We start from the raw sequence: 25327 nt of genomic DNA on the forward strand, positions 1-25327 counted from the left end.
TTACAATTTGTAGATCCTCCTAAGCACAATCTAGCCATTCCAGTGCACGAAGTGCTATTACAGCTTCAGCAGAGGATATGGGAACATCCATGCACAACCCCTGCTGTAAACAGGAGAGTAGATTCTACTTATCTCGTTCAAGCAGCCCCAGGATTTGAGAAACCTCAACTTCCTCACAATTCCCTGGTTGTGGAATCTGCCCAGAAAAAATCCCGCAGATCCAGGACTCATGCCTCAATCCCTCCAGGAAAGGACAGTAGATTTTTAGATTTGATGGGCAGAAAAATCTACCAGGGAGCCATGCTCAACTCAAAAATTGCTGCATATCAGCTCTACATGACGCAGCACCAGAGGAATCTCTGGAAACAAATTGAAGAGTTTCTACCCTCTCTGCCTCAGCAACAACAGGAGGCAGCACAACACATTATCCAAAAGGGTTTGGATGCAGGAAAGCATGAGGTAAGGGCAGCCTATGATGCTTTCGAAACCTCATCTAGAACAGCAGCATCTGGCATCAGTGCAAGAAGGTGGGCCTGGCTAAAGGCTTCAGATTTATGCCCTGAAGTCCAGGACAAATTAGTAGACCTTCCCTGTCAGGGAGATAATTTGTTTGGCACCAAAGTGCAGGATGCCGTCGCTCAGCTCCGAGAGCATTCGGAAACATTGAAACAACCCTCAACGTTACCTCATGACCCTGCAACTCACATAACTCGCAGACCACCACGTAGAGAGGCTAAACGTCCCTTCTATCGACCGAAGAGATACTATCCTCCGGCCTCTAGGTCAAGACCTCCAAGGTCTCAACAACGACTGCAACAGAGACAACAACGGTCTGCAAGGCCACAACCACCTCCTCAAACAGGTTCTACCTCGGGCTTTTGAAATAAATTTCAGAGCGCAAAGCCAATTTCCCAACCCATATCTCACCTTACCAGTTGGAGGGAGAATTTCCCATTTCTACAAAGAATGGACAACAATAACAACCGATCATTGGGTCCTGTCCATAATTCATCAAGGCTACCGCCTAGACTTCTTATCTCTCCCTCAGGAGTTTCCTCCACAAAACTCCCATCTCAATCACATACCTCAGTTACAAACAGAATTATCTGCTCTTCTGAAAGCAAAAGCTGTAGAACACGTACCACACGCTCAGAAGGGCAGAGGATTCTATTCCCGGTATTTCCTCATTCCAAAGAAAACTGGAGGCCTACGTCCCATTCTAGATCTCAGAAATCTCAACAAGTTCTTAGGAAAAATTCAGGATGGTTTCGCTAGGCACCATGCTTCCACTAATACAAAAGGGAGATTGGCTTTGTTCTCTGGATCTTCAAGATGCTTACACACACATTCCTATATTCCCGCCTCATCGCAAGTATCTGCGATTCATAGTAGGACATCAGCATTTCCAATACCGAGTGTTACCATTCGGCCTCGCTTCAGCTCCCAGAGTATTCACCAAATGCCTGGCAGTGATAGCGGGACATTTGCACAAACAAGGTGTTCATGTTTTTCCTTATCTCGACGATTGGCTAATCAAAAGTCAATCACAACAAGGGGCAGTAAATTCTCTGCATTACACGATAAAATTACTTCACAAGCTGGGATTCCTCATCAATTATCAAAAATCCCACCTGAGCCCTTCTTATCTACTCCAATTCATAGGAGCAGAATTAAACACAAAGCTTACACAGGCTTTTCTTCCAGAAGATCGTGCAGTCACATTGTCCCGGTTGGCGTATTCAATTTCCATACAACAACAAGCAACAGCTCATCAATTTCTAATCTTACTAGGCCACATGGCTTCAACGGTTCACGTCACTCCTATGGCGAGACTTGCCATGAGACTAACCCAATGGACTCTTCGATCACAATGGATCCAAGCCATTCAACCACTACATTATCAAATCCAAGTAACCCACCAACTACGCTCCTCGCTACAATGGTGGACAATCAAGGACAATTTACGCAAGGGCCTACCCTTCCAAAAACCGGCCCCTCAGATAACATTAACTACAGATGCATCCACCTTGGGGTGGGGAGCTCACATAAACTCTCTTCAAACTCAAGGATCTTGAACAAAACTCGAAGCCACATATCAAATCAATTTTCTGGAACTTCGAGCTATACGTTATGCGCTGCATGCGTTCAAGGACTGCCTTTCACACAAAACTGTGCTGATCCAAACAGACAATACGGTAGCCATGTGGTACATCAACAAACAGGGAGGTACGGGCTCGTATCTCCTTTGTCAAGAAGCTGCACAGATTTGGGACTGGGCCTTGAGTCACTCAATGTTCCTACAGGCTACTTATCTAGCAGGAATTCAAAATACACTAGCAGACCGACTCAGTCGCCAGTTCCAACCACACGAGTGGTCTCTGAATCCCTTGATAGCGACCAAGATATTCCAACGTTGGGGACAACCAACAACAGACCTCTTTGCGTCGCATCTCAATCACAAAGTGGACAACTTCTGTTCTCTACACAAACAGAAGAACCAGACAGCCAAGGACGCTTTTGCTCGCCCTTGGAACTCAGGCCTACTATATGCATATCCTCCAATACCGCTTATCACCAAGACGCTGGTGAAGCTACAACAGGACAAGGGGTCCATGATACTCATAGCCCCATATTGGCCTCGACAAGTATGGTTTCCCACACTGCTAGACCTTTCAGTCAGGAATCCAATACGCCTGGGAGTAGCTCCCAATCTCATAACTCAGGATCAGGGTCGGTTGCGCCATCCCAACCTTCAATCCCTATCCCTGACTGCATGGATGTTGAAAGCTTGATCCTACAACCACTCAATCTTTCAACTAATGTTTCTCAAGTGCTTATAGCTTCACGCAAACCTTCCACAAGAAAGAATTATTCTTTCAAATGGAAACGGTTCACTTTGTGGTGCAAGCAAAACAATATTGATCCCTTCAGTTGCCCCACGACTTCTCTTCTAGACTATTTGTACCATCTATCAGACTCTAGTCTTCAGACATCATCAATCAGAATACACTTGAGCGCAATCTCAGCTTATCATAACAAGATAGGAGATGCACCTATATCCACACAACCTATCGTCAGTAGGTTCATGAGAGGTCTAACTCACCTTAAACCACCAATTCGGCCTCCAGTCACACAATGGGACCTGAATCTGGTTTTAACAGCATTGATGCGTTCTCCCTTTGAACCCATACATTCCTGTGATTTTAAATTTCTCACATGGAAGACTATCTTTCTTATAGCCATCACATCAGCTAGAAGGGTTAGTGAGTTTACAAGCACTTGTCACATATGAACCTTATACAAAGTTTCTCCATGACAGAGTGGTTCTCCGAACACAACCAAAATTCCTTCCTAAGGTAGTTACAGAGTTCCACTTAAATCAAGCCATAGTTCTACCCACGTTCTTTCCAAGACCTCATTCTCACCAGGGGGAAAGAGCTTTGCACACTTTGGACTGCAAACGTGCGTTATCCTTTTATCTGAATCGCACTACGTCCCTCAGAAAATCCAATCAGCTTTTTATATCTTATGATCCAAATAAGCCAGGTAAAGCAGTGGGAAAGCATACTCTATCCAATTGGTTAGCAGATTGCATACAGTTTTGCTATGAAAAAGCAGGCCTTCCTCTCCAAGGGCGAGTAAAGGCGCATTCAGTAAGAGCAATGTCAACTTCAGTAGCACATTTTCGTTCAGTGCCAATCATTGACATCTGTAAAGCAGCAACATGGAGTTCTCTTCACACCTTTGCAGCTCATTACTGTTTGGACAAGGAAGGACGACAAGATTCAGCCTATGGACAATCTGTCTTAAGGAACTTGTTTCCAGTTTAATCCCATCTCCTTCTACAACCAACCTGCTGTGATATTCGGCTGCATCATTTCCTCAAAAATGTATCACTGCTACCTGCATGGACAATGACTCAGCCTCTAGCTTGCTAATCACCCATATGTGAGGACTAGCATCCTGCTTGTCCTGGGATAAAGCAAAATTGCTTACCTTGTAATAGGTGTTATCCCAGGATAGCAGGATGTAGTCCTCGTAGAACCCACCCGCCACACCGCGGAGTTGGGCCTCAGACTTTTATTATTTTACTTTGCTAACGCTTATTGCTACATACCAGACTGAAGTGAGACCCCTGTGGCAGGGAATATCATGGCATGCTCAGTAGCCCCAGGCTGCCAGTTAAAAGCTTCTAGAAACTTTGCCAGAAGTTTTCCCGCATTAGGGCTCCGTGAGTGACGTCACCTATATGTGAGGACTACATCCTGCTGTCCTGGGATAACACCTATTACAAGGTAAGCAATTTTGCTTTAGGCTCTTAGGTAAGAAACTGAAATCCAAAACGTCCAGGATTGCACTCAGAAATACTTCTTGTTCCATGTGCAGAGGCAGGCTGAACTTGAGTCTCAGTGCACGGATGAGACAATGGTGCAGAAAAGGGTTTTAGATTTGTTAGGAACTAGGGACCCTTCTTGGGAAGGGGGAGCCTATTTCGGTGGGATGGGCTCCATGTTAACCAGAGTGGAACCCAGCTGCTGGCATTAACCTTTTAAAAAGGTGATGGAACAGTTTTAAATTAGATGATGGGGAGGGGGGGGAAGTACTCAGAAGTACTTCGGAATATCTTTGAAGGATGCTAACAAAACAGGGAAGTTAGGGCATCTCGATAGGTTGCAATAAATGCTAAAGTAGCCCAGCTGCCTTTTTAAGTAAAGAGCAGAAAGATTCCAAATTATCCCTGTTAACTAATAATACAAACAAAATATATATTTTGAAATGTCTGTATTCAAATGCTAGAAGTCTAAAAGGAATAAGATGGGGAGAGTTAGAATGCATATCATTGAATGAAGTATTAGATATAATTGGCATCTCAGAAATCAGGTGGAAGGAGGATAACCAATAGGACACTGAGACACCAGGGTACAAATTATATCACAATGAAAGGATGGATCAAATTGATGGAGGGATGGCACTATATGTTTAAAAAGGGCACAGAGTCGAACAGGATAAAAGTTCTACAGGAAACAAAATGCACTGTAGACTATGGATAGAAATTTAATGTGAAAAGGAAAATAATGGTGCTGACGTTACCCGGCCAAGATGGCTGCCTAATTGTTCGACTCCCTTCAACGGCACTTTCAACAGAGGTTTTCCCCGATTCCTGTTAGTTGAAAATTACCAGTAGAGCAGCAACACTATATTAGCATGATGGCCAGAAAGAAAACTGATCTCTGAGAATTCTCGTTTCCCGGGAGTTCTGCCGACTTGAAGGATGGCTGCGATTCCAATATGGCACTTGAGGAGGAAAAACCAGACACAGCTAAGATCACAGATAAGTCTCTCTAGAGAAGAACAACTTACTTGGTTTTGAGAGCTAAAAGCAAATATTGCCGCGGTGAAAACAGTTGTGGATCAAGCGGTCGGTGAACCTGGCAGGAAATCGCTGATATGGCTCAAAGGCTGATGTTGAACAGTGTGGGCATGATTACACAGATGATTTGTCTCAACTTCATTCTGATGTGCAAACTTTAATGTGGGACAAATGTGAGTTGGCTCTTAAATTGGAAGACTTGGAAACAGATCCAGATGGTGTAATATATCAATTTCCTAGCGTGTAGCCAGATAGACTCAGGACTAATGGGTATTATGCTCTTCTGCTAGCAGATGGGAGATTTGAGTCAGATTTCAAAGCTGATGTCACTCTACATTTACCCGTGCAGGAAGCTTAGCTCTTCAGTATTCTCAGTCTCCCCACTGTTCCACACGCTAGAATAGTGTAGAGATTAGAACAAAGAAGAGAGAAAATTTACTTTTAAGAACATTGAGCCCCGCTTCTCCTGCGGTGAAACCTAAGTTGAGAATTCCTGAGGTGATTCCCGAGATCCCTCAGAGGTAAGCCTTGGTCCGGCAGCCAGTTCCCGGCGTGGACTTAGCCCCAGGGTGGCTGAAAGGCAGCGGGTGCAGAATTGAGCGCGGCGGTGAAGGTATTCCCCTCTCCCTCCGCATCTGGAGACTGCCTGGCATGAGACTGGTAAGCGCCAAGACCAGGTAAGGTAGAAATCTTTAAATTTAGATCTCCGGTCTCCAGAGCTCGAATAGGCGTTCTGAACATTTCCTCTGAGGTTTAAAGGGTCACAGATCAGGTTGAGCAGCCCTGTTTGGGCTAGGCCCCGACCTGGTGCAAGGGTCCACACACACGTGGAGACCCTTGGAGGAGGCTATTTTGCGAGCGGGGTCGTTGGCGCCATACCCCGTCGATCTGCGGTACGCGCGAGGCCGAATCTCCTAACTTGCGCGCATCCATAGAGACATGCAGAGCTGTGCGCACAGCGGCACGCACAACTGAGACGTGTGCACAACTTTAACAGCCTGTGCGCACTCTGCGCGCATAACTGAGTGTACCTGGCACGCACAACTAGGCGTACCTGGCACGCATAACTAGGCGTACCTGTGTGCATAGATGCATGCACAACCACATTTTGAGGGCTACCACGCGCACAAACAATGGCACCACCACCCAAGAAGGCCAAGGGACACTCCCTTTGCATAGTCTGCCACATAAGAGCCGTGCAGCCTGAATTGGAGTCCTGTCTGTGCCAGCATTGCGAAGAGGCCAAGGGAAGAACCAAAGCCAGGACCCCTGCTGACAGAGGGGTCCGGAACTACAGACGATTGCTCCCCGGACCTATGTAACTCTGACATGGGCACCCCTGGGGCCCCTACGCCAACCCCTCCTGGGATCAACATGGACCCAGGCACCTTCTCTTGGGTGGAATTTTGTAAAGGGCTGCAAACATAAGTTCAGGTGCAACCAGCCCCGGCTGTGCACCAGGCTCAACCCCTGCCGGAAGCTCAAAATCCTCCCGGCACTGCTTGGATGCCTCGAGACATGCCTCGCCTAACCAAGAACTTCCCTAATGGGGATCCAGATACCTCAGATGATGAGTGACTCCCTGGAAGAAGGAGAAATCCCTCCAAGGATAGAACCATATCGAACCATGCTTCGCTTCTTCCACAAAGACGAATTACCAGCCCTTGTTTCCCAAACTCTGAAGATGCTGGGTATTCAGGGCACTGACCCTATGGCGGAACCAAAGAAGAACCCCATCTTGGTGTCCCTACGTAAGGCCTCATGTTATTTTCCCATGATGGCAGCCATCCAGGAACTGATTGACCTTGAATGGAATACCCCAGAGGCCAGCTTCAAAGGGGGGGGGAGGGGAACGAGCCTTGGAAGCCCTATACCCTCTGGAACCCGCGGCCAAGGAACACCTGCGTTTCCCAAAAGTGGACGCTATGGTCTGTGCCGTCTCAAAGCGAACAACGATTCCCATTGAGGGAGGCGCGGCACTGAAGGGATACGCAAGACAGACGATTGGAGTCCATACTTAAGCAGGCCTTCGACGCAACAGCAATGACACTGCAGATTGCTTCATGCTGCGCGCTGGTGGCACGTTCCTGCTTGCTTATCTCGAGAGACACGAATACGTCCGGAGAGATGATGGAACCTGCGGTGTCTTTCCTCACTGACGCAACGCCTCAGGGGCGTTGTCTCTGTGATGGCAGCCAGATGACAACTATGGCTACGGAATTGGTCTGTGGACGCGACATCTAAAGCGAACCTGACGAGAATGCCTTTTAAAGGATCTCTTGTTCGGAAGCGAATTGGAGAAGTTAGCCAACAAATGGGGCTAATCTCCATTGCCCTGACTACTGGAAGATAGACCTCAGCGCTCCTCCCCTAGAACATCCAAGGGCAGAGGACCGCAGCATTTTAGACCCTACAGGAACACACAGTTCCAGGCACCTCGCTCCTCTGGAAGGTCCCAGCCCTTTCGGAGCAGACACACCAAGAGGGGAGCAGGACTGGGGGCAGGTCCCAGTCGTACCCCACAATGAGAACAAGCCGACCCATCCACAGGAAGAAGATATAGGGGGTTGACTGACCCTCTTCTACCAAAGATGGGTCGAGTACGTTGGATAAATGGGTCCTAAACAGATTCGAGAAGGGTACTCTCTTGAATTCCACAGCATCCCTCCAGACAAATTTATTAAATCTCCCTGCCACTCCCACTCCAAGAGATTGTAAGTAGAAAACACACTAACAAGACTACTCAGTCTGAAGGCAATAATCCCGGTGCCCACACACCAACAAAATACAGGGCATTATTCCATCTGTTTATTGTTCCCAAGAAAGAAGGGTCATTCTGGCCTCAAGAACGTCAACCACCATTTAAGGAAACCCTGTGCTCCGTTATAAAGGCAGTACAAACAAGAGAGTTCCTAACCTCCCTGGACCTTTCCGAAGCCTATGTTCACATCCCAGTCCATCAGGATCACCAGTGCTTCCTGCTCTGTGTGATACTGGGTCACCATTTACCAGTTTTGGGCACTACCCTTCGGCCTAGCAACCGCACCCAGGACCTTCACCAAAATTATGGTGGTCGTGGCGGCAACACTGAGGAAGGAAGGGATCCTGGTACATCCTTACCTGGACAATTGGTTGATCAGGACAAAGTCTTCGGAAGAGATTTGGCGGGCAACCAGCAGAGTCAAGAGCCTACTGCAGGAGTTCGGGTGGGTCGTGAACACGGGCAAGAGCTATCTACAGCCCTCTGTCACTAGAGTACCTGGGGGCCCGGTTCGACACCAAACAGAACAAGGTCTTCCTCCCCCCTCCGAGGAGAAGGAAACTGATGGAACAATTGTGAAGATTGAAGACCAATGCATGCCTCACTGTATGGGACTACCTTCATGTCCTCTGCCTCATGGCATCAACCCTGGAAGTCGTTCTGTGGGCAAGGGCCCATATGCGACCACTCCAGCGCTCCCTACTGTCACGATGGAACCCACTGTCCCAGAACTACTCAATTCACCTCCAACTACCAGCAGAGGTTCAGGACCAGCTCCAATGGTGGCTACAGGAAGACCACCTAAGCAGAGGAGTAAGCCTGTCCCCACCGAACTGGATCTTGCTCATCACGGATGCGAGCCTGCGACGGTAGAGAGCACACTGTCAGGAACTGACGGCCCAGGGACAATGGAACAAGAAAGAGGTGGAATGGAACATAAACCGCCTGGAATCTCAAGCAGTCAAGTAGCATGCCTGTGATTCAGCCACAGACTCCGGGGCAGGTCAATCAGAATAATGTCAGACAACATGACAAAAGTTGCTTAAATCAACCGCCAGGGAGGAACCAAAAGCCAGCAGGTGTCTCTGGAGATAAACCCCCTCATGACATGGGTGGAGATAAACCTGCAAGGGATCTCGGCCTCCCACATCGTGGGAAAAGACAATGTCTCAGCAGATTACCTCAGCAGAGAAAGCCTAGACCCAAGGGAATGGGCTCTGTCGACCACAGCCTTCCAACTGATAGTAAACTGCTGGGGCCTCCCAGTCATGGATCTACTGGCAACCCAGCTCAATATCAAGAACACTCAGATACGGGTCAAAGGACATAACTGGACCTCAGATAGACACATTATAGGCCCCGACCACCTTAACATTTACACCTTAGCATGAGTCAATGCCACTTAGCCCTTCCCTTCTCCTCCTCGTACCCCCACCATCCTTAGACACCTTATTTGTGAAACGCCTATTATCACTGCTTAGATGCTCTATATTTATATGCTCTATTTATATTTATATTCGCTACCTGTCCTCATTCACATCTACCATTGGTTTGTTTTTGTTTTTAAAGACTTGTTCTATTTATAATGTTATTTGTTATCTGACAACCTGTTTTATTGTAACGTCACTGACACGATTGTTTCTACTTATAAGATTTGTTCTTCTTTTAATATTATTTGTTATCTGACTATTTGTTTCAATGTAACGCCACAGATGCGATTGTTCAGTTTCAATGGAAACCGACATGATTTGATATCTTCTTTCAAGAATGTCTGTATATAAAAATTCTAAATAACTAAATAAATAAATAATACTCAAGTTCCCAGGTTCTTCAGCCGCAGATGAGAACCATAATCCCAGGGAATCAATGCCCTTGTTCAGACCTGGCCAGAGGAAGGCCTACTGTATGCCTTCCCTCCATGACCACTACTGGGCAGGGTCATCCACAAGATAGAGCATCACAGGGGGCTAGTTTTACTAGTCGCCCCGGACTGGCCAAGATGACTGTGGTACGCGGACATGCGAAGACTACTTGCAGGGAGCCCTCTGTGCCTACCCCCTCACAGGGACCTTCTCCAGCAGGGCCCGATCCTCCATGAATATCTGTCTCTATTCTCTCTTAAGGTCTGGCCCTTGAGAGGACTAATAGAACATAGAAATGACGGCAGAAGAAGACCAAACGGCCCATCCAGACTGCCCAGCAAGCCATGCACTTTTCTTTTTTCCTCTTACTTGTTACACTTGGCTCTTAGTACCTTTCAGTCCCATTTCCCTTCCACCCCACCATTAATGTAGAGAGCAGTGCTGGAACTGCATCCAATTGAATATGTAGCTTAGTTAGGGGTAGTAACTGCCTCAACAAGCAAGCTACCCCCATGCTTCTGTTCACTCGACTATGTAATTTAGTCCTTGTTGGTTGTTGTCTATATATATATATATATATATATATATATATAGATACTCTTTTCTACATTGCTCCTGCCGTTGAAGCAGAGAGCTATGCTGGATATGCGTTGAAGCCTGAAGAAGCGCGGTTACTGAAAGGCCGTGATTGACATCCTGTTCCGAGCATGCAAGTTCTCCACATCCCTGTCTTACATACGGATCTGGAGAGTACTCGAAGCCTAGCGTGAGGACCGTGGGATTCTGCCACAGATAGCCAAAATTACCATGATCCTGGAACTCCTGCAGGACGGCATGAAGAAGGGGTTGTCACTCAACTCTCTCAAAGTCCAAGTTGCCGCGCTGGCATGTTTCAGAACAGACGAGAACGGTATCAGCTGTCAGCCCATCCAGGTGTGTCCCGCTTCCTGAAAGGGGTTAAAAAATTCCGACCACTCCTAAAATGGCCGGTGCCTCTATGGAATCTCAATCTAGTATTAGACTTCTAGCAGGGGTTTTCTTCAGACCAACTCGCGGTCTGTCTCTATGCCTCTTAACATTGAAGATGGCATTCTTGGTGGCAATATGTTCAGCGTGTCGCATCTTCGAACTTCAGGCACTATCCTGTCGGGAAACGTTCTTTAGGTTTACACCAGGAACCATACAACTGCGCACTGTACCCTCCTTATTACCGAAGGTGGTCTCCCAGTTTCACATGAACCAAACCATCTCGCTACCATCTCCAGATGAGCATAAGGACTCTGAAGACTCACGCCTTGTTCGCCATCTAAATGTCAGCAGACTCCTAGTCCGATATCTGGAAAGATCGTAACCAGTGCGCAAAATGGATCACCTGTTCGTCCTTCACAGTGGGAAGAAACAAGGGGAAGCGGCATCGCAGGCGACCATAGCCCACTGGATCAAAGAAATAATCAAGGCAGCCTACATAGAGGCAGGAAAGCCCTTACCTCTACAGGTGAAGGCTTATTCTAAGAGGGCCGAAGCGGTCTCTTGGGTGGAAACCAAACTGCTGTCGCCCGCCAAGATCTGTCGGGTGGCGACGTGGTCCTCCATGCACACCTTTTCCAGGTTTTACCTTCTGGATGTTCAGGCCCGGGAGAGGACAGCCTTCGCAAGGGCAGTACTAAGTGGCCCACGGGCAGCCTCCCGCCCTGTCCGGGAGTAGCTTTTGTATATCCCATTGGACCTGAGTCCATCTGGCTACACGCTAGGAAATGGAGAAATTACTTACCTGATAATTTCGTTTTCCTTAGTGTAGACAGATGGATTCAGCATCCCGCCCATGGCTGCCCCAGAAAACGAGAACCTCGGATACAAACCTTGAGACTAAACTAATACGGGTAAGCCATGGCCTACCCCTAGTTCAAGACACCCACAGTTTCTCTGGTATCGGCGTTGATTGGTTGAGTGCACTGGCGGTCTCCAGTTTGAAAAATCAGTTGAATCAGTTCGAGTTAATCAAGTTATTTAAGCAAACATATATCCACAATGGCTTTTTGAAGAGGATACTGAAGAGCTAAGCTTCCTGCATGGGTATATGTAGAGTGATGTCAGCTTTGAAATCTGACTCCGTCTCCCATCTGCTAGCAGAAGAGCACAATACCCATTGGTCCTGAGTCCATCTGTCTACACTGAGGAAAACAAAATTATCAGGTAAGTAATTTCTCCATTAGAGGAGTTCCTGATGATACCTATACATATTTCCCTGAAATAGTAAAGTCGATTTGTGCTATTTCGGCTTTTGAAAGTGCTGAGGATGCTGCTAGAGAAATATTGGAGGATGAGCATACCAATCATTAGGAAGAATACAACATAATAAGACCTAGAGATATTGTGGCATGTCTGCATAATTTTGCTGTAAAAGAGGAGATAATGAAGAAAGCTCAAGCTATGGGCCCTATCTCGTGGTGTGATATTGCCATCTTGAATGACTTATCTTCATAAACCCAGCAAAAGAGGAGAGATTTTGAAACCTGACACTGATGCTGTCTGAGCTGAAAGTGTTACTGCTTACTGGTGGTTGTATCCTTTTGGATTAGTTTCTATCCTTAATGGCAAGTTCTCTAGAGTGCTGACTGTTTGAGGTGGTGACCATCTTAGCTGATGCTGGAATTACTATTAAACAACAATTTCCTAGCGTGTAGCCAGATGGACTCAGAACAAGTGGGTATAGTGTGCTCGTGCTAGCAGTTGGAGACGGATCTGACGTCAGCACGGGTACATAAACCCCCACAGGAAGTGAAGCACTTCAGTAATTTCCGTCTCAAAGCAGTTTGGAGAGCCTGCACGCTCGCTGAGCGTGTTTTCCAATACTACTTTCTATTTTTCTACTTTCTATACTCTACTTACTAAATTTCTACAGGAACATCGAGCCCCACACTCCTGCGGTGATACCCTCGGGTCCCTCCCCCAGTTGAGTTTCCCGGGGTGATTTCCGTGATCCCTCGGAGGTCTAGGCCTCGGTGGTGGCCAAATCGCGGCAGGGACCCAGCTCCCGAGCGAGAAGGGCTTGGGCGGGCTGAGAGGCGCCTCGGTCCCGGCGTGGACCTAGAGGCAGCGGGTGCATTTCCTCAGAAGCGGTGGTGAAGGTATTCCCCTCTCCCCCCGCAGCCGGAGACCGCCCGGGTTCCAGCCGGGAAGCGCTGAGGATCAGGTAAGGCGTACATCTCTTATATTTGGTCTCCGAGGTACGAGGATTGGCGGCGTTGCCTGTAGGCGGCACGCCGTGGAGGTCGCCATTTTGTCGGCCTTGTTCAGGTATTGAGCGCCCATGATAGGCGCCTGTATACTATTGAGCGTATATTCCTGACCGCATATTATTGTGCGTATATTGTATATCCTTTGAGCATATATTACTGACCGCATATTATTGAGCGCATATTGTATTAAGCGTATATTTCTGTCGCATATTCTTGAGCTCATATTGTATTAAGCGTATATTTCTGCCGCATATTATTGAGCGCATATTGTATTAAGCGTTTATTGCTGCCGCTTATTATTGAGCATATATTGTATTAAGCGTATATTTCTGCTGCATATTATTGAGCGCATATTGTATTAAGCGTTTATTGCTGCCGCATATCATTGAGCGCATATTATTTAGCGCATATGGTATTGAGCGTATATTGCTGCCACTTATTGTTGAGCGCATATTATTGAGCTCATATTATATTAAGCGTATATTCTTCGCAAGCCGCAATGGAACATTCGAACGCCCCGGCGTCTCCGGCGGCGCCTTCTGCTTCCGGCGTGAAAGCTCTCGGCCTCTGCTGTGCATGCCAGCTTAGAGCCACGCACAGCGAGGAGCCAGACTCCCTTTGTGCCCAATGTGAGGAGGCAGTGGGAGTCTCGGGCCAGGACCAGTCTCAACCAAGGTTTCCTGACAGTTCCCCAGGGGCCACCCCGGATCTAGTGGGCAGTCTTGAACAGCCTGGGATCCCGGGGGACCTGGTACCCCGACGACTAGAGACCACTTCCATTTCCTGGGTGGATCTCTTTAAGGGAATCCATGCCTTTGTACAGATGCAATCAGCTTCCCGTCCAGGCCCTGCTGCTGCTGCTGCTGCTCCAGCTGATCCTGCCCCTGGACCTTCGCGCCCTTATCATGGGCACCCGCCTCCGGGCAGTCCGGCTCAGACGGACCCTGATGTCTCTGAGGACGAGTCCGAACCCCCCGAGGAGGGGGACCTTCCCTCGGGGATTGAGCCATATCATACTATGAGGCGGTTCTTTCCCAAGGAAGATCTCTCCGACCTGGTATCTCAGTGCCTGGCAGAGTTGGCTATTACAGGCCCCAGCACTACGGTGCCATCTACGCAGAACCCTCTGCTGGAAGGTCTTCGTCCTACAGCCCGCCATTTTCCCTTCTTGCAAGCGGCCCAGCAACTGATAGATTTGGAATGGGCTGCACCAGCGGCCGCATTCAAAGGGGGTCGGGCCCTGACGGGCATGTACCCCCTGGATCCGGCAATCAAGGAGATGCTGGCGTGCCCTCAGGTGGACGCCTTGGTGAGCGCTGTGGTCAAGCGCACTACCATTCCAGTTGAGGGGGGGGGGGCGGCCCTCAAGGAACTTCATGACCGGCGACTGGACGCCATCCTGAAACAGACCTTTGAGGTGGCAGCTCTAGCTTTGCGGATTGCAACCTGCTGCACAGTGGTGACGCGTTCCTATTTGTCACAGGTTAGGAACAATGCTCCGGCAGCAGACATGGAGTCTGCTCTCTCGTTCCTCACGGATGCCGCATCTGATCTAGTCCGTACAACAGCCAAGGGGGTCTCATCCTCTGTTGCTGCCAGGAGGCAACTCTGGATACGGAATTGGTCAGCCGATGCTCCTTCGAAGACACGCCTCACCAGACTGCCTTTTAGGGGTTCTCTCCTGTTCAGCAGCGACTTTGATAAACTGGCCAGCACATGGGGTGCCTCTCCAATACCTCGACTGCCGGAAGATAGGTTCAAGAGGAACCAGCGCGCCTTTCCAAGGCCTTCCAGAGGCAGGAGCTCCCAACGCTTCACTCCCTATAGGAGTCGCTACCAGGCACCCCGTCCTCAGGCCAGGAACCAGTCCTTTTGGACCAAGCAGCACAAGAGGGGAGCCGGCTCGGGTTCCGGTCCCGGCCGCACCTCCCAGTGAGAATCAGCCGATCCATCCAGGGGACGGAGCCATAGTGGGCAGGTTAACCCTCTTCTACCCCAGATGGGTCGAGATTACGTCGGATCAGTGGGTCCTCGCCATCATCCGAGAGGGATATTTTCTGGACTTCCATCATCTCCCTCCGGACAGGTTTCTGGAATCTCTGTGTCCAATCCATAAGAAGGCAGCATTGGAAGCTACCTGGGAGAGGCTCCTGTGCTTGAAAGCCATAATCCAGTACCTGCATGGGAAATGGATTCTGGGCATTATTCCATCTATTTCATGGTACCCAAGAAAGAGGGCACTTTCTGGCCCGTATTGGACCTCAAGTCAGTCAACCGATACTTAAGGGTCCCGAGGTTTCGCATGGAAACTCTGCGCTCAGTCAAGATCGCAGTACAGCCAGGAGAATTCCTCACGGCTTTAGACTTGTCAGAAGCCTACCTGCATATCCCGATCCATCCGGATCATCAGCGCTACCTACGCTTCAAGGTTCTGGGACGCCACTTCCAGTTCCGGGCTTTGCCCTTCGGGTTAGCCACGGCGCCGCGGACCTTCACCAAGGTGATTGTAGTGGTAGCAGCGGCGCTCAGACGGGAAGGAATCCTTGTCCATCCCTACCTAGATGATTGGCTGATCAGGGCGAAATCACGAGAGGAGAGCCATCGGGCAACCAACAGAGTGATCGCCCTTCTGGAAAGCCTGGGATGGGTAGTCAACCTAAACAAGAGTTGCCTACAGCCTTCCCAATCATTGGAATACCTGGGAGTCCAGTTCGACACTCACGCAGACAAAGTCAGTCTCACTACCAAGAGAAGGTTAAAACTTCAGACGCGTCTCCGGTCTTTGATGGGAGCCAGCCGGCCCATAGCTTGGGATTATCTGCAGGTTCTCGGCCTCATGGCATCCACCCTGGAAGTGGTACCCTGGGCAAGGGCCCATATGAGACCTCTACAATGCTCCCTGCTCTCTCGATGGAGCCCCCGCTTCCGGAATTACTCCGTGCATCTACCTCTACCAGCCAGAGTGCGGACTCAGTTACGGTGGTGGTTGCAGTCCAACCACACGAGCAGGGGGTCGAAGATGTCCTCCCGAACGTGGATTCTGCTCACCACAGATGCCAGCCTGAGTGGATGGGGAGCACACTGCGAAGAACTCACCGCACAAGGGCGGTGGAACAGAGAAGAGTCGGGGTGGAACATCAACCGCCTAGAGGCACGGGCAATCCGGTTAGCCTGCCTGCGATTTGCTCACAGACTGAGGAACAGAGCAGTCAGAGTGATGTCCGACAACGCCACCACGGTGGCATACATCAACCGACAGGGACGAACCAGAAGCCGACAGGTGTCCCTAGAGATAGCCCCGCTGATGGCTTGGGCAGAGGCGAATCTTCAGGACATCTCCGCCGTCCACATTGCCGGAAGGGACAACACCGCGGCAGACTTCCTCAGCAGAGAACGCCTAAATCCGGTGAATGGCAGCTGTTGCCCACAGCTTTCCAGATGATTGTGGATCAGTGGGGGATTCCAGACATGGACCTACTAGCGGACAGGTCCAATGCTCAAGTACCTAGATACTTCAGCCGCAAGCGAGATCCGTTCTCTCACGGGATTGACGCCCTGGTTCAGCCATGGCCTCCAGGGACCCTGCTGTACGCTTTTCCTCCGTGGCCCCTGCTGGGCACCCTTATCCGCAAGATTCAGAAGCACCGGGGCCTAGTTCTTCTAGTGGCACCAGACTGGCCAAGAAGACCCTGGTACGCGGACATGAGAAGACTGCTGGCAGGGGAGCCCCTTCCTCTGCCCCCTCTCAGGGACCTGCTACGTCAAGGTCCCATCCTCCACGAGGATCCGGCTCAATTCTCTCTTATGGTCTGGCCATTGAGAGGGCTAGGCTGAAGAAAAGAGGTTACTCGGAACTGGTGATAGATACACTCCTCAGAGCTCGCAAGTTTTCCACATCCCTCACCTACGTAAAGATCTGGAGAGTATTTGAAGCCTGGTGCGACATTCATGGCACCAATCCACATGCGACCACAATCCCTATCGTTTTGGATTTCCTGCAGGAGGGACTTCAGAAGGGTCTCTCCCTCAGCTCCATCAAGGTTCAGGTGGCTGCGCTGTCTTGCTACGGTCCCAGGAGGGACGGCAAGACCATTGCCACGCACCCAGATGTTTCTCGCTTCCTGACAGGAGTCAAGCATATTCGTCCGCCACTGAAGTGGCCAGTGCCTCTGTGGAACCTCAACATAGTTTTGGATTTCCTCGCGGGATCCTCCTTCAGACCCCTTCGGGGCCTATCTCTCCGTTCCCTAATTTTGAAGATGGTGTTCTTGCTGGCCGTATGTTCAGCACGCCGTATCTCGGAGCTACAGGCGCTGTCCTGCCGTGACCCCTTTCTCAAGATCACTCCAGAGGCTATTCATCTTCGCACGGTTCCATCCTTCTTGCCTAAGGTAGTCTCACAATTTCACCTGAACCAAACCATATCCTTGCCAACCACGGCAGGTTTGAAGAAATCAGAAGAAGGGCGTTTACTACGCCATCTCGACATCGGCAGATTGCTGCCCAGATATCTGGAAATGATAGAAGTCTTACGAAAGACGGACCATCTGTTCGTCCTTCACAGCGGGAAAAGACAAGGAGAAGCGGCCTCTCGTCCCACCATCGCCCGCTGGATTAAAGAAGTTATCAGAGCGGCCTACGTAGAGGCCGGGAAGTCACCACCTCTACAAGTCAAGGCTCATTCTACCAGAGCGCAAGCAGCATCTTGGGCAGAGTCTAGGATGCTGTCGCCCGCAGAAATATGTAAAGCGGCGACATGGTCCTCCCTCCATACCTTCTCCAGGTTTTACCGTCTGGATTTCCAGGCCAGGGAGGACACAGCATTTGCGAGGGCAGTCTTACGCGGTCCTCAGGCAGCCTCCCGCCCAGTCCTGGAGTAAAGCTTTTGTACATCCCACTTATTCTGAGTCCATCTGGCTACACGCTAGGAAATGTTGAGATTACTTACCTGATAATCTCGTTTTCCTTAGTGTAGACAGATGGACTCAGCATCCCGCCCGGCTGCTGGTATACATGGGTTTCACCGGTTCAAGGTAGGCCATGTCATTTCTTACAGAAGAGCGTCCCCTTTGCCAGGCGTTGACGCCTTCTGGTTGGGAATGCTGGCGGTCTCCAGCTACTATCAATCGGTCAGGGGAATCCTGTTTCACTAATTCATTGATCGTCAGTACACATATATCCATAACAGCTTTTGCAAGGAAGATTACTGAAGTGCTTCACTTCCTGTGGGGGTATATGTACCCGTGCTGACGTCACATCTGTCTCCAACTGCTAGCACGAGCACACTATACCCACTTGTTCTGAGTCCATCTGTCTACACTAAGGAAAACGAGATTATCAGGTAAGTAATCTCAACATTATTGCTGAATACAGCTGTACGGCTGTTGACCGACTGTAAGAAATTCGATCATATTACCCCAGTTCTCGCAGGATTACACTGACTCCCTATCCATTCGATGATTGAATATAAAGTGCTTATGCTTATCCATAAATTATTGAAACAGACAGTACTCCATGGCGTGGTGCTGCGCTGAGTGAGGAATTCAGGTCACAGAATAAGGGGCTCCTTGAAGCTCCATCCATTAAAGTGAGACATTTTGACGAGATTAGGGACCGTACATTCTCTATAGGAGGTCCTATATTTTGGAACAGCATGCCAGAAAAACTAAGAACAAATGTAACCATTGCCAGGTTTAAAAAAAAATCATTAAAAACTTGGCTGTTCCATAAGCATTTTGGGAACATAGTCTTCAGAAATGGCTCACAGGAATGTAATTAAGGTTTATAAACCACCTTCTGTAAGGATAGCTTGGCAAGTCCAGATTTTATTCTGTTGGTATTGTTTGGTTTTTAATTTTATGCATGTGCCATTTGGTTTGTAAACTGAATTGACCTCTTGTGGTGATGTGGTATAAAACTATTGTAAAATAAACCATTGGCTTCTGATTCTAAATCTAAGTCTAGAAGAGAAACTTCGAGATGGCTAAGAGTTTGCAAAGGAGGTAGAAGATTGAGAAGAAACTGATGGAGATGTCTGTTCGTCTTGCGCATCTTTCCTCAACTCATGAAACATCTTTTTCTGTAGCTGCTCCTGCCTCATGGAATTCCCTTCCATATGAATTACACACACAAGACAATGCAAAAAAAATGTAGGCGACAATTAAAAAGCTTTCTTCTTCAATATGCTTATGGTGTACCTTAAACTGAAGATGGATAATTATTATTGGTGAAAACAATTTGAACTTCCTCTGGTAAATGTGTTCTGTTTTGTGCTTATTATTTATTTTTTGTCGTTAATAGTATGACTGTTGTGTATTATATTTTCAGATTATTTTATGTATGTTTTATTGTAAATTGCCTAGACCTATTTTGTGACAGGTGATTAATAAATTTTAATAAATGAAAATTTCATGTTTTGAAGAATCCCATGGAATGACTGACTGTGGGTATTGCAATTAATAAAGGAGTGTTTTGTGGGAATGTGTAGAAGGAAAAAATTCGTTTCGATTAGTTTTTCGTTTCGCCGGGACCCAAATTCGTTGCATTAGTTTCATAGGGGGAAAAAACAATTTGTTGATTAGTTTTATTCATTTTTCGTTTTCCCATTAAAGTCAATGGGGGAAGTATTTGCAGTTGAAGTTTTCTTATCAATTCTGATGAAACTTCTGGGGAGCAATCATCAGAACGAGAAAAGAGCTCCAAGTTACTTAGACTGTGGCAAAGTGGCACCAAAGTGACATGAATAGCCCAAAGCGCACTCTAAAAAGGCAAAGGGTTACCAGGAGTGGCAAGAGTGCTTTAACAGAGGTGCAAAGCAGCAGCAAGAGTGTAAAAAACACACCACAGCTTCAAAAGAGAGCACCGATAACAGTTGCATGAACCCTCGAAGGCGGCAAGACAAGTGGCATCAACATCCTACAGCACAATGAAGGAGGAACATAGCAAGCAGAAAGAGTGTCAGAAAAAAACACAAGGTGTTGATAAAGGGACAAAGCAGCAGAAAGACTAGCACCAACACACTGAGGAACCAAGATAGTGGCAAGAACACCACAAGGAGTAGAGTGAGTCGTCTGGTGTATGGCAGCAAGACAGAGTGGCAGAAATTTGATAGGGGCAAGACAGGCTGGCAGAGCGTAGGTAGTCTGGTCCCTGTGGTTTTGATAGGGGCAAGACAGGCTGGCTCCGGGGAGAGTTCCCTTTCCTTTGTGCAGGAAAGGGCTCCCTAGAATGGGTTAGCCCCTAGAGTGGGGTGGTTCCGTTGGTGTCTAATGAGCTCTCGCTGGTCTTTCAAAATATGGTAGACGTAGCAGATATACAAATGAGAATTTTTGAAGGCGGAGGAGGTTTTCATGTGAACAGCGGTTCAACATGGGTCGGCGGGCGTTAAGAGAGAGGCTGGCTACACCCGGGGTGAGTTCCCTTTCCTTTGCACAGGAAAGGAAACATAAGAACATAAGAAAATGCCATACTGGGTCAGACCAAGGGTCCATCAAGCCCAGCATCCTGTTTCCAACAGTGGCCAATCCAGGCCATAAGAACCTGGCAAGTACCCAAAAACTAAGTCTATTCCATGTTACCATTGCTAATGGCAGTGGCTATTCTCTAAGTGAACTTAATAGCAGGTAATGGACTTCTCCTCCAAGAACTTATCCAATCCTTTTTTAAACACAGCTATACTAACTGCACTAACCACATCCTCTGGCAACAAATTCCAGAATTTAATTGTGCGTTGAGTAAAAAAGAACTTTCTCCGATTAGTTTTAAATGTGTCCCCTGCTAACTTCATGGATTGCCCCCTAGTCTTTCTACTATCTGAAAGAGTAAATAACCGATTCACATCTACCTGTTCTAGACCTCTCATGATTTTAAACACCTTTATCATATCCCCCCTCAGTCGTCTCTTCTCCAAGCTGAAAAGTCCTAACCTCTTTAGTCTTTCCTCATAGGGGAGTTTTTCTATTCCCCTTATCATTTTGGTAGCCCTTCTCTGTACCTTCTCCATCGCAATTATATCTTTTTTGAGATGCGGCGACCAGAATTGTACACAGTATTCAAGGTGCGGTCTCACCATGGAGCGATACAGAGGCATTATGACATTTTCCGTTTTATTCACCATTCCCTTTCTAATAATTTCCAACATTCTGTTTGCTTTTTTTGACTGCCGCAGCACACTGTACCGACGATTTCAATGTGTTATCCACCATGACACCTAGATCTCTTTCTTGGGTTGTAGCACCTAACATGGAACCCAACATTGTGTAATTATAGCATGGGTTATTTTTCCCTGTATGCATCACCTTGCACTTATCCACATTAAATTTCATCTGCCATTTGGATGCCCAATTTTCCAGTCTCGCAAGGTCTTCCTGCAATTTATCACAATCTGCTTGTGATTTAACTACTCTGAACAATTTTGTGTCATCTGCAAATCTGATTATCTCACTCGTCGTATTTCTTTCCAGATCATTTATAAATATATTGAAAAGTAAGGGTCCCAATACAGATCCCTGAGGCACTCCACTGTCCACTCCCTTCTACTGAGAAAATTGCCCATTTAATCCTACTCTCTGTTTCCTGTCTTTTAGCCAGTTTGCAATCCACGAAAGGACATCTCCACCTTTCCCATGACTTTTTACTTTTCCTAGAAGCCTCTCATGAGGAACTTTGTCAAATGCCTTCTGAAAATCCAAGTTTCTCACAGGACAAGCAGGATGGTTGTCCTCACAAATGGGTGACATCGAGGATGGAGCCCAACCATGGAAAACATCTGTTAAAGTTTCTGGAACTTTGACTGGCCCCTACTGGGCATGCCCAGCACAGCACCAACCCTGCAGCCAGCAGGGGTCCCCCTTCAGTCTTCTTTTTTCCGCGCAGCAGTAGCCACGCGGTTAAGGAGCTCTTTCCACATTCCTGACAGGAAATTCTTCTTGAACTTCTTTGAAGTAAAATACGCCCCACAGGGGTCCCCCCTCTATCTAAATTTAGCCCTCTGTGTTTCGGTAAGTTTTTCGCCGTTTTTTGCCGATTACCGTCTAGTTTTGCCTTCGTGGCCTGTTGGCCGTCAACCTTCCCGCGGCTAAATTTTTGCTCAATGGCCATGGCGTCGGGGTTCCGTCGGTGCCCAGATTGTACGCGCACCATGTCTATCACAGACCCTCACAGAATCTGTGTATTGTGCTTAGGGAGTGAGCATGATGTCCTGACTTACACCAAAATGTGCCCTTATGACACCAAAAGGTCGCAAAGCCAGAATGGAGAAGATGGGACTCCTTTTCCATGCTCACACACCGCCGTCCATCGCATCGATGTCCTCGGAACCGGCACCGTCGAAGTCCTTCCATCGTCGGCAACCTCCCGGTGACCGTCTGCCATCGACGTCTCTACGGCCATCGACTCCCGTCCCTTCCCCCGAGGATCGTGGGGATCGGAGGGAGAAGCATCGTCATAGACATTGGAAGTCTCGGACCCTCGAGGAATCGAAGTCATCGACCTCGGTACTGTCCGAACCTCCACCGAAGAAGTCTCGATCAGAAGCAGCACCGTCCACTTCTGTTTCTGAGACATTGAGGCAACCCTCACCCCATTGGGGTTTGGGAGCCGCGATTCCACCGGTGACGGTGGTCCCTTTGGCTCAGCCTCAGCCTCCCTCTTCCGCGGAGCCGGGTATTGTTACCCCAGGTCTCCGGGAAGAACTGGACCGGCTGGTCCAGGAGGCCATCGACAAGGCGATGCAACGGTTCCAGACTCCTTCGGCACAGACTCCGCCACCGAGAGTGGAACCAGTCATCGACCCGATTCCAGCAGCGCTGGCACCACTGCTCGCTCGGATGGAAGCGGTCATGACTGCCCTTCCACCGGTGATGCCCGGGTCACCGACAGCAGCGGTGTGCTCCCCGATGCCAACTTCATCGGGTGCAGAAACACCGTATCGAATTCCTCCTTCGGGAGTGGTTCCATCGGTGCCGTGTCGTCCCTCGCCACCGATACATTCCTCCGGGGCGATACGCACATCGGCTCCATTGATGCCTTCGATGCCGGCACCGATGCCTCCAAGGCTATTTTCGATGCCCCCGGTGGTTCCTTCGGGTTTCTCGGAGCCTCAGCCGGGGCCTTCAGGTATCCAACCCCCTCGAGGTCCTACAGCTCAGCAACCTGATCCTTATAACACCTGGGGTGATGATTCTTCTACGGATACCGATGATTTACCTTCACCACCCTCTCCTGCTGAAAGCAGAAAGCGATCTCCTCCCAAGGACCTCTCTTTCACCAAATTTGTGAAGGAAATGTCAGACCTGGTCCCTTTTCAGCTTCAGTCAGAGCAAGATGACAGGCACCAAATGATGGAGTTACTCCAATTTATAGATGCCCCAAAAGTCATCACTTCCATTCCAATTCATCAGGTTTTTCTGGACCTTCTAAAAAAGAATTGGGAAACTCCTGGATCTGTTGCTCCAGTAAACAAAAAAGCGGACTCTACTTACCTCGTACAGTCAGCACCTGGCTTTCAAAAACCTCAGCTAGACCACCACTCTGTTGTGGTAGAGTCAGCACAAAAGAAAGCTAAAAGAATGAAGCCATACTCATCCATACCTCCTACTAAGGAGAACAAGTTCCTAGATAGTATAGGCAGAAATGTTTACCAAGGGGCCATGCTTTTTTCTAAAATAGCTTCTTATCAGCTGTATATGACCCAATACAACAGGGTCATTTTTAAGCAGATACAAGAATTTTCAGATACCTTACCAGAACAATTCCAACAACACCTTCAAACCCTTCTACTTAAAGGTTTTGAAGCTGGAAAGCATGAGATACGAACATCTTATGACATCTTCGATGCTTCCACTAGACTGTCTGCTACAGCCATCTCAGCAAGACGTTGGGCTTGGCTAAAGTCTTCTGACCTTCGCCCGGAGGTTCAGGACAGGCTCTCCGACCTGCCCTGTTTAGGGGATAATCTGTTTGGCGAGCAAATTCAACAAATAGTTGCTGAATTAAAGGATCATCATGAGACCCTTAAACAGCTCTCATCGATTCCTTCAGACTTCCCTCCTAAACATCCGTTTAAGAAGGAACCTAAAAAGTCATTCTTCCGTCCACGGAAGTATTATCCCCCACACATCAAGTCCAGGTCAACGAGGCCGTATCAAAAGCCTCAGCCTCGTCAACCTCGAAAGCAAAAACCAACACCAGCTCTGCAACCAGGCCCTGCGTCGGTGTTTTGACTTTCAATTAGAGAGCAGATGCCTAATCCCTCTACCAAACATACCTGTAGGAGGTCGACTAAGCCACTTTACAGAAAAATGGCATCACATCACCACAGATCATTGGGTGCTAGCGATAATTGCACAGGGTTACCATCTAAACTTTCTAACTCTTCCTGCGGACTCTCCACCTCTGCAAGCGTGGAGACTTACCGACCACTCTGTTCTTCTAGAGCAGGAAGTTTCTCTTCTCCTCCAGTCCAACGCTATAGAACTCGTTCCTCTGTCCCAACAAGGACTAGGGTTCTATTCCAGGTACTTTCTGATCCCGAAAAAGTCAGGAGGACTTCGACCAATCCTGGACCTGCGGGCCCTCAACAAGTACCTTCAAAGAGAAAAGTTCAAGATGGTAACCCTGGGCTCGCTTCTCCCTCTGCTGCAAAGAGAGGACTGGCTCTGCTCTCTAGACCTCAAGGACACTTATACCCACATTGCGATAACTCAATCTCATCGCAAATACCTCCGATTTCTAGTAGGCCAAAACCACTATCAATACCGAGTGCTCCCATTTGGTCTAGCATCCGCACCGCGAGTTTTCACCAAATGTCTCGTAGTGGTTGCGGCGTTCCTCAGGAAGGTAGGCGTCCATGTCTACCCCTATTTGGACGATTGGTTGATCATGGCCCCAACCCAGCAAATCGCTCGGTCTTCCCTGACCCTGACAATTCGAACTCTAAGTTCTCTGGGATTTCTTGTCAACTACGAGAAATCCTACTTACTCCCATCTCAAACCTTATCCTTCATTGGAGCAGACTTGGACACCTTACAGGAAAAAGCCTTCCTTCCTCATCAACGTGTCCAAACCCTGGTGTCCCTAGCTTGCCAGTTGCAGT

At 48.4% G+C, this 25327-nt stretch overlaps 1 protein-coding gene across 1 annotated transcript in view; it reads left to right on the forward strand.

Moving 5' to 3' along the window:
* LOC115094632 (phosphatidylinositol-binding clathrin assembly protein-like) overlaps window positions 1-25327 on the forward strand; it is an 818237-nt gene that overhangs the window by 74727 nt on the left and 718183 nt on the right.

The sequence above is a fragment of the Rhinatrema bivittatum genome, chromosome 6, assembly GCF_901001135.1.
Source record: "Rhinatrema bivittatum chromosome 6, aRhiBiv1.1, whole genome shotgun sequence".
Taxonomy (NCBI): Eukaryota; Metazoa; Chordata; class Amphibia; order Gymnophiona; family Rhinatrematidae; genus Rhinatrema; species Rhinatrema bivittatum.